The sequence below is a fragment of the Amphiprion ocellaris genome, chromosome 14, assembly GCF_022539595.1.
Source record: "Amphiprion ocellaris isolate individual 3 ecotype Okinawa chromosome 14, ASM2253959v1, whole genome shotgun sequence".
NCBI classification, from domain to species: domain Eukaryota; kingdom Metazoa; phylum Chordata; class Actinopteri; family Pomacentridae; genus Amphiprion; species Amphiprion ocellaris.
In genome coordinates, this window is record NC_072779.1 from 16,264,952 (window position 1) to 16,275,975 (window position 11,024).

The 11,024-nt window shown below is 37.1% G+C and overlaps 1 long non-coding RNA gene across 1 annotated transcript; it reads left to right on the top strand.

Annotated features, from left to right (window-relative positions):
• The first annotated feature begins 1,214 nt into the window (after positions 1-1,214).
• LOC129350465 (uncharacterized) lies at positions 1,215-5,025 on the top strand. The gene is made up of 3 exons (XR_008603876.1): positions 1,215-2,270; positions 3,364-3,522; positions 4,467-5,025. It is a non-coding gene; the product is annotated as an uncharacterized LOC129350465 (long non-coding RNA).
• The last annotated feature ends 5,999 nt before the right edge of the window (positions 5,026-11,024 follow it).

Below are 11,024 nucleotides of genomic sequence, written 5' to 3' on the forward strand. Positions count from 1 at the left end.
TTTAAAACAAAATGTAACAGCTGAGGGGTGGATCTGACTGCGACCTTGGGGGCTCTATACATGCCATTCAGCAGCAACCTGTCCATGACAAGGTAGCTCTGGCTTAAAACATACTCTGTTCTATTGTCTATTTTATGCTAAATGGGAACATATTTTATGAAATGAATGTCATGCTGTATTGAAAGAGATTTGAGACTAGTGACTGAGACCATGAACTCATTAGGAAAATGTTTACTGAGGGAATAAATTACGTGAGAAGTAGAATCCTTTCTGCATAGACTTCTATACAATCTGACATATTTTCACCATTAGAGGAGTCACCTCCTGCAGGCTGTTAGAAATAATGCAGGTTTTAGTCATTTCCACACAAATATTGCATCAGTTGACCTCTTCTGATCTAGGTGGTAGAGCGGGTTGCCCACCAATTGAAAGGTTGGACCCTCATTGTAAAGTATTGCAGAACCTAGCTAAGGTTAAAAGATGATATGCAAGCGTTGGCCATCGACCATTTGCAAACTGTTATTGAAAGTAATGAGATGTTGAGAGATGGTATAACTGCAGTATCGCTTTGGTAGAAGAAGGAATGTCACTGTACTGACGACAGCTTTGATGTTTTAAAAGTGAAACATTGCCGCCAGATAATAATGGTTTCAGAATCTACCTACAGTCACGTTTTGAGTCGAATTTATTTAAAAAGAGACAAAACACACTAAACAAAGTTCAAGATGAATTTGATTGATATGTCTTTTTTTGTTAATTTGTGAGGGGAAGTAATGTGACACAGGGCCACTGTTCCCTCTAAGCTGCGCGCGTGCGCAATTGCGCGCTGCTGACACGGTCTCTGCGCGCACACAAAAAAATACAACCTAAATTGTAAATAAAATAAACACGTAACAATTCAATCTGTGCTATTTTTCAATGTGAGTCAGTGAGTGACGGGTGACTGGCTGCTGCAGCTAATGATGGGATTCACATACGTATTTACCATAGACTGTATATAATGGTATTTACGCAGCTAATCAACGTCAGGCGTCCTTATGTGTAGCCACCGTTGTTCTCATAGATATGAATGAGTAGATAGGACACGCCCCTTTGAACTGCGTGCTACAGCGAGGCTAAGCTAGTGGGGGCAAAGTTTCAGTGCATTCCGTTGATGTAGACCAGGGGTAGCCAACACGGTGCCCGCGGGCGCCTGGTTGCCCGCAGAGACCATGTGAGTTGCCCTCCACACATTCTAAAAATAACACTAGTCACCATGAAATTCCTTATAAAAATTATAGTTGCTGTTCTTTTTAAATCAAAAATACTTACATTAATGCAGATTTTAAATTACAATATTTATTATAATTTAAAAAAAAAAAAAAAAAAACGTCTTCGGTGTTATTTTCACCTTGTCCGAGTCACAGTTCACTGCGCATGTCAAAGCATCACGTCACTGCTGCAGCGTCCGGACGCAGACACTTCGGGAAGCTAGATGTGGTTTTTACCCCGAAAACATGACAGAGAAGTGAAAGAGAAAACACTATTTTCACGATGACTGTGAGGAAGAGTTCTTTTTCAAGACAGTGAAAGATAAATGTATGTGTCCTATTTGCGGGGCGACTATTGCGTCGGCAAAGCGGCACAATGTGGACAGACGCGACTTTAGCCGCTACAAAGCTTCCATGCTAACTAGCCACCTGCTAGCGCATAGACTGTATGCGCACTACGGACAGGAAAAGCCCCGCGGACTTAAAGGCAGCTTTGGCATCTGCTACGCGACGAAAAGTTTCTTCGTGGAGAAAAATGTACCATTAAGAAAAGCTTGTTTAGTGATGACTGACGGGGCTCCTCCATGACGGGTCGGCATGCAGGCTTCATTGTACGATGCAGAGGTGATCCAGACTTCCCAACATTCCTACATTACCACTGCAGCATTCACCAGCAGGACATATGTATGTACAAAAGTGGCCGGATTTGATCATGTGATGACTCCTGTCGTAAAGATCATAAATGGCTCCAAAGCCAAACAACCAGGACATTGAAGGTGCTGCTGGAGGAGCTGTCAGCTGAACATGGTGACCTGTTACTACACACAGAAACCCCATGGATCAGCAGGGGAACAGTTTTGCAGCGTTTTTTGTCACTGTTGGCCGAAATCAAAGAGTTCATGCAGTCCAAAGGTGAAGACACCTCGCTGCTTGGGGACACTGAGTGGATTCTTGCCGTTGCATTTTTAACGGACATCACTGGGAAACTGAACCATCTGAACTGTAAACTGCAAGGTAAAGGTAAGACATGATAAGCTCTGCACTGCCAGGCTTCCCACTAACACACATTTACAGACAAAGAAAGAGGTAACATGTTGTCATTCACAACACCCTGCCATTATATAAAAATGTGAAAAATAATCAGTTGAAAACATGTAATGATTTGTTGTTATGATCTGTTAAAAATCTTGCAATGCTGGTGAAAAATGCTGGTGATTAGTACTAATGTGATAGGATTCATTTCAAAATGTGAAAGCGTTCATTTTTTTTCCTACATAACTGATAATTTGTACAAACATGGGACAGAGTTCATGAATTGTTAAAAATGTTACAAAGGTAGTGGTTTACACAAATGAAGCATGATTTGATGACAGGTAATGATTTCCTAAAAATGTTAGAAGTGCTAATTTGCACAGAAATGTAACTGGTGTGATTTTGAACAAAATGCTGCAAATATGCTGATTCATACAAAACTGCCAAGAAAGATATTGACAAAAGTTTCAGAGATGGGATACCTCTGACTTTTAAATGTTGGAACAGATTTCCATATATGTGAGTGTGTGTTTCCTACCGTCATTGTTGTGGAAATCGTTGTTAATAATTACTGTAAGGAGTAATTAACATAAATGTGATCGGAGTCTTTTTACATATTATTTTCATTATTATTATTATTGTTTAAAGACGATGGCGCAAGTTTGATAGTGAGAAAGTTTGTATCAAACAAGGTGCCCTTCATACTACTCAGTACCCTTGAAGTTGCTCTCAGGTTCAAACAGGTTGGTGACCCCTGATGTAGACGGTGTGAAAACGGAAACAAAAAGTATGCCGTCTCACTGTGCTGCATACAGTTACACACTGCGTCGTACGATTGAGACAAGGAAACTTGAAATGACTTTTCATAGGTGATGATTGGAATTACAGGCAGTTCTTTAGGACTGCTCTCAAATAACTGAAATGTTACTAAACAAGGTTATACTTATCAAATTACATAGCTCTGGTCTCCAGTATATTGGCGAATTCGGTTCTTTGTACTTAATTTATTAGCATGATTTCTTTTTAATATGTTGTGTACAGACTTAATTACTTCTCTGTCTACTTTTCTTACTCCATGTAGGTTTCCCAGAGACTATGGGTTGAGGAGGAATTGGAAGTTTGTCGGCTTAGACCTGGTGTCATTCCATCAGTGTTAAACTTCCCGGCTCATCTTGGAAGAGTACGTGCCAGAAAGACCACGACCAAGCAGCCTTGAGATCTTAGGCAGCGTCTCCCTCAGGTGGGTGTCGACGGTGTTCACGGTCAGGTCTGTGGTAATCCTGTCAAAAAACAAAACAGAAAAAAATCTAGATTATAAATCAACATGTAATCAAAGCACTCTGTGTATAACGCCATAGTATAGGATGTAGTTCAGAAAATGTCAAAGTATAGTATGCTTTACTCAAGAATAACATAGTATGGCCTGTAGTTCATAGTACAGCATGTTGGCAAGAAAAAAAAAAAAAAAAACATAGATTATTATGTGGTTCAAAAAGCGCAAAATGATAGGATGTTGCCTAAAATTGTCATGTATGATATGTGGTTCAAAAAATGTCATAGTGCAGTATATTGTCAAAATAGTATGTAATTCAAGAAAACATCAGAGTATAATATGTCATCTAAAAAATGCCATAGAATAATAATTTCATTGCAAAAGTAAAAGTATAGTAACTTTTAAAACTGTTTGAATTCTTATATGTTGCTAAAAAAACCAAAAAAAAACCTAAAACAAAAAAAAGTCACAGTAATATGTCAATTAAAAAAGTCTATAGTATAGGGTGTCGCCCAACAAACATCATAGTATAGCATGTCGCTCTAAAAACGTCACAGTATAGCCTTTAGTCCACAGCTGTCAGTAGGTGAGGAGCAACACAAAAACAGTCCAAACGCTGGTTTCCAGAGGGTTAGATGAGAATTTATTTGAAAGAGTAAGTTTACAACAACACAACATGTGAGGGGGTTAAAAACAAATGGGTGTTAGTAAAATAAAAATAAATAAACAGAACTAAAAGTGAACTTCATGTTGACATTGATGGGCATTCCAACCAGGAACAAAGTAAAAGATAATCAATACGAAAAAAACCTCTTCCTGTTCACCTCTTAAAACCCCAAAACACACCGCAGTAGCACCCTAAACTAAAACTACCAATGGGTTCCCTGTTTTCCTTTCTGAACAATTCAAAGGTCCCTCTCTATCTCCCCACACATCCACCAACCACTGGAACACATCTCCAAAGTTCTGCCGGGCCAGCTCAGCTTCCCCTCAGAAGAAGTGCTGCCACCTGCCAGATGAAGGAGCCTTTTGAGAGGCAGCTGGCATCGTGATTGGACTGTACTTTGGTCTGTTCCAATCCAGCTTCAGCTCCAGAGACAGCAGGCAGGACGAGTCAACGGAGGCCGGGTGGACGAAGGCATGCAGCTGAGTACAATCCAGAAAACAACAGAGGAGGAGTGCAGTGACCTAGAGCCAGAACAACCAGAGTAGCATCGTATGTCTCTTAGAAAACATCATAGTATAGCCTTTGGTATGAAAAAACACCATCATATACATCGTATATTGTACAAATAACAAGTCAAAGGAATCAGACATACATTGTGGAATTGTAGTAATTGTGGCCTGACTGATTTACTGATTATCAGTATTTTATTTTTTACTGATTTACGGTAATAAATACATTTAAAAATGGTCCTACTTTGGCTCTGAACCTTTATCTTCTGGAGTGGTTTGATTGGTTATATGTCACGAATAAAACTCCTTTAACTTAACATCTGTAAACAAAACAAAAAGGTACCAACAAAGTTTTCTGTTAGTTTGTGTTCTTCTGAGTTTAACTCCAAGATTTTAAATACTTTCATTTACTGCAAATGAATATCTACTCCAAATGTCTCACTAATAATCATTATCAGCCTTAACAACCCACAAAACACCCCTCTATACTCGACCACACTTAGTACAGTCTGGTTCCCCTTCTATAAATCTGCTTGGAATCTTCCACTTCCTGTTTGTCAAAGTGGCCTTCTACCTGGACAGGTTTTGTTGGAGCTCATGCAACAAACATTTTGGGTAACTGCACTTTAATATGGATGGATGACACTGAATTAGAGTCTGTTTTAATGAGACTGAGTTAAGATGTGTAGCTCTGTCATTAAATAGTAAATTATTTCTCAGAATTCACAGAGGAAAGTCTGAAATGTTTGCTAGGTTAGCGTCCCACATGTTCTTTGGCTCAGCTAAAGCTAACTCTCTCCAACTTCTGGATCTCTTGAGTTGCTTGTTGTTAAAATATCTTGCTAGAGGTGCTGAAGCTCAGAAAGTCCGAGATGTTTGTTCAAAATAAACTCATTCTGAAGTCTTATCTGAACAGTCCTCTTTTGTTTGAACTTTCCCTAAACTTAGGAGTTAATGACAGAGCAGCACATCCAGACTCAGTCTCATTTATGTAGCGATTAAACTTCAGTGTCATTCATTGATGTTAAAGTGCAGTTTTTCAAATGTTTGTTGCACATGCTCCCGACCAAACCAGTCCAGGTGGAAGACGATGTGAAGAGAAAGCTCCAGAAGATGAATATCACACATTTACGTTGGAAATAAATGTCCTTTAATTAGACATTGTCATGCAAAAGTTGGATTTCCCTTTAATGATATTCAAATCTTTGTTGAGTGCTTTGTTGATGTTGGTTTCTAAATGTTTTTTGACACTCGGCCCCAAAGATTAAAACCTTTTACGGCTCACAAGCTGCAACAATTCACACATTATCAACTATCTTTCTGACTAAACTAAGATAAAAAGTGAAAAACTGCCTGATTCCTGCATCATGAATGTAAATCTTTTTAGTTTTTATGACAGTAAACTGAATATATTTGGGTTTGACATTTTATAAACCAAAACAAGAAATGAATTACTGGAGAAAACAATCAACAGATTAATGGTCAAAGAAAATGTGTTTTCCAGCATATATGGCTGAATTACTCCATTACAAGATACATACAATTTGAATTCAATTTTATTTATATAACGCCAATTACAGGTCAAATTGTCTCAAGACACTTTATTTTTCCATTTTTTGTCATATTTAAAATATGACAAAGTAAGAAATTTAAACCTCTTGAATAATCCAATTTATTATTTGGTTTTTAAGAGACTAATCGACAACTAAAATAACTTTCTCCACTAAAACTAATAAACATGAGGTCAAATAGAAGGAACAGTTTTAAATACTGCAGTCCCACGATGACAAGAATAAAGTTTGTCAAGAAAAACTAAATCTGCTGGTGGATTCCATTAAAGTCCTAATAAATGATAATAAAGTGTGATACTAAAGGTTTGTGGTGCTAAAAATGTCAAAGTAAAGATATGAAGTTGAACATATGGATGGAGGTTGATAAAAGTTGACCTTTCATTTCTCTGGAGTCGACTCCATGGATTTTATGGATGGTGGTTAAAGACCTGCTCTTCTAGTGGTCTTCCTTCTAGTCGCTGTAAAAAGTCAGTCCATCCTGACCGACTTCAGCACCTCTTCATGACAACTTGTTCTGCCTCCGACCTGGTGGAATCTCCAGAAACTCGGGAAAACCTCTCGAGACTCAGATTTTCAAAAAACTCGTCGGGCGGGGGAAGGTGTGGTGGGTGGTGGGGGGAGGAGGGGGAGTAGAGGGGGGAGGCCACCACCCACCTCCCCGCCTACTCTCCGCCCTGACTCCACCCAGACTCCACCTCAGCTCCACCCATGTGGTCACTTGAGGAACTACGATGCCAAAGGGACGACGAAATTACTTCTTTTCATCTGATCTGTAGCTCAGTGAGTTAAGAGTTTGCCTATGGAGCTGCAGGTCGCTGGTTCAAGACCAGACACTTCTTAAATTTTATCGAAATCCTGACAAAGACAAACAAAGAAAATTGCCAGTGGTGGGTCTTGAACCTGCGACCTTCCAGTTGGTAGTCCTCTTCTTATCCCCCTGAGCTACTCGCTCAGATACTAATTCTTCTTTTTTTTGCGCATTTATCATCTATTTTTTCTCGTTTTCGAGTTTTTTTTTTAACTTGAGTCTCGACTCGACCGTTTTTCTCAGGAGGTTGGGCTTCACCCTTTGTGCTGGAGGGTTGAACCCTCAGTTCCAAGACTTTCCAAAGCCTCCACACCTCCCGAGTCCTCAGGACCTGAGCTTTCACACAGTCTGAGGGCTGAAATTTTCTAAGTCCCACAGTAGTTCTCTGTTAGGTCTAACTTTGAGACAGCCCAAGGACTGATATCTTCTAAGTTCCTGAGTCGTTCTCTGTTAGTTTGAACCTTCAGACAGTCTGAGGACTGAAATCTTAAAAGTTTCTCAGTACTTCTCTGTTAGTTTGAACCTTCAGACAGTATGAGGAATGAAATCTTGAAAGTTTCTCAGTACTTCTCTGTTAGTTTGAACTTTCTGGTTAACAGAAGCCTTAAAACTTGTGACCATGAGTCTTGATTTCACATTTAGACCATCCATCTGAGTTCTTCTCAGACCTTCACCTGTGGGTTTTTTAGAAATCCTCAACAAACTTTGATTCTCTTCACTGAACAGTAAAGTTTGTGGAGATCAGAAGGTAACATTAGTTTGATAAATGCCTTCAACTACTAGTAGACTTTATCTGGAAAGCAGTTTTCTGAAATGAGTTCTTAGTAAATCTATCCACAATCAAACCAAGAACATAGAAAGAGGAAATGTTTGAAGAAACAACTTGATGTTTTCGTTTCAGACTAGAAAACACTTTAAGACCTTTCTCTGTTTTTGCTCTTTTTGATCGTTTTATTGTCTCTTCTGTTTAATTTGATCTTCTAAAGTCTAACTGGTGTCTTTTCAAATGTTTTGTCTTTAGTTTGATTTTTCTTAAATGTTTAGTTTTGCTCTTTTCTCACCGTTTATTCTTTTCTAATGTCTGATTTGATTTCCAAATGTTTTGTCTTTTTAATGTTTAATTGTTTTTTCAAATGTTTTATCGGCTTGTTTGAATTTTTTTTTTCTTTCCCAATATTTAATTTTTCAATTAAATCTTGAAGGTTTTTCTTTTTAAATGTTTTACCACCTTTTAATGTTTAATTTTCTTTTTAAATGCTTCATTGTATTTTCTGTTGAATTCCTATTTGAAGTTTTATTGTCTTTAAGATGTAATTTTCTAATTAAACATTTAATTTTTTAATTAAATGGTTTGTCTTTTTAAAGGTTTGATAATCTAATTAAATGTTTTGTATTTTTTTAAATGTTTAATATTCTTCTTGTTTAATTGTATTTTTTGAATGTTTAATTATCGAAAATATTTTATCTGTAATTTTTAATATTTGTATTTGAAAAATTTTGTTTAATTTCATAATGACACGTATTGTATCTTGTTTAAATATGTAATTCAATATTTTGTCTGTTTAATAGAATTTAATTGTATTTAATGTTTATATTAAACAGACAAAATATTGAATTACATATTTAAACAAGATACATGTCATTATGAAATTAAACAAAATTTTTCAAAATATTAAAAAATACAGATAAAATATTTTCAATAATTAAACATTCAAAAAATACTTTTTAATAATAAACCTTTTTAAAAGTTTTATTGTATTACATTTTTTCCCTTTGATTTAATTGCTTTTTGTTATGTAGTTTATTTCTTTAATCTTTTTTTTCTGTCACGATTTTCACCCCAACCTTAAAAATGAAATAAACCCTTAAATCACAATGAAAATATTTCTGTTGTCACAATCATGAGTTAGTCAATTATTCAGTTTATCAATTCAACTTTATTTGTTTAGCACCTTTTACACGGATGACAAAACTAAACAAGCAAAGAGAATAAAACTATGCTAAAACTATGATTAAAACTCAAAAACATTAAAAAAAAATAAATAAATAAAAAATTTAACATGGTAATAAAATATCTTGTGTCCAGGGGATGGAGGGAGTTTATTGCAGTCTTCTTGGGCTCACATGGGAAATCATTTAAAATATAAACTTGATATTCAGTCTAAGGAAACTGCAGAGCAACAGAAGAACCAACAATATCTCCTGTTTTCTCCTTTAATGAGTCGACTCTTCTTGTGCTTTCAGACCCAAGAACTACAGACTCTTCACAACCTGCTCAAACTCTTGGTACAGGACCTCACCACACGGGTCAAGAAGGTTTCCATCTCATTTCTACTCTGAAGCTCACCTTCTCCTGCTCAAACTGCTGACAAATGTTTCTGCTGCTCTAAAGTCTGGTCTCCAGAACTTCCTAAAAACTCTCAAAGTCTCTTCTGCTGCAGGTTGCTTTGTAGAACTGTTCCAGAAAACCTCACTAAACCACATGGAGGGGCCTCAAGATAGTCGTCCAAATGAAACCATACAAAAACCAAACTAGCACAACCCAAACGCTAAAGTCTCCTGCAGCCTACCAGAGAACCTCTGAGAACAGAGAATCAGGACAGGAACTCTTACCTTCTGGACAACCAACGTTGGTTCACAAACAAGAATACAGAATGTGTCTGACCAAAAACCTCTAAAGACTCACTACAGCCAAGATAAAGACACAACTCAGCTGTACCAAATCCACTAATCACTGCACACATCAGCACCATGTGCTAACTGTGGCTAAAGAACCACATTTACCAAGACAACTATCCAGTACAAAGCCCTAAAACACACCAAGAAACACATTAAAGATGATTTTACTGCTGGAAGCTGCAAGCCAACGCCTAAAGAACAAGCTAAAGCAACGAAGCCAAACCCGGTTCTGTGGTGAAGAGAAGCAGAGGAAATGTTTGTCTGCAGCTAAATAAAGCAGGAAGACACTGAGCTGCTCAGGTGTTCCTAATAGCACCAAGCAGCCACCTGGACAGCCAATAGGAACACAGCTTACTGGGAGTCCAGAGGGCTGGCTTAGTGAAGGAAATTTAGTTTAAAGTTGAAGCAGAAAGTTAACAAAGAAAGTTGAAAACCACCTTCTGATACCTGAAATCTCTGAGTTTTCACACAAAGAACACCTGAACATGTCAAACTGGTTCCATAGTAGAACCATCATTGTAAAAACATCATAGTATGGTGTGTTGCTCAAAAAACATTAGGACCCAGCTGTCAGGGGACAAACATGTAAGAAACATGAGAACAGAGAGAATCCAACCAGTAGGTCACAGTTTATCATCCCCCAGTCATCTCCTGAAGTCCATATGGTGAGAGACATCAGTATCTGGTTGTTAATTTACCAGAGGATGCTTATAATCATGCTGATGTGGTCTGTACTCTACAGTATTTTAGTGACTCAATAAATGCCTAAGTTGTTTTTTTAAAAATGCTTTTTAGTTTTTAATAAACATTTAAGAGCCTATATGTAATCAATAAATGGCCTTTGCCTATCTTAAGAAAAATTCACTCAGAACTCTGATGTTAACAGTACTAAATAAATCAATAAATACATGCATACACACAAAAATAAGTTAATACATTAACTGTGTTAAGATAAGATTTAGATTTTTTTTTTTTAAAAGTTGTTTATGTTTTTGCAGAATCCAGTATTGCTCACTGGTTGGTCATTACATTTTGTTAGTTTGATTTCACTGTTTAAAATGATGCCACCTCTTTTCAGACAGAACCTGTGATAATAAAACAATACAAAATTTTTAGTTCCGTGTTAATAAAGCACTTAAAGCTTTAAGTATGGCTAAATGCTTTTTTCATAATTAAATATATCACTCCTTAGGTGGTAGTGGCCCCAAGTTCAGTAAAGTTGGAAAGATATTCAC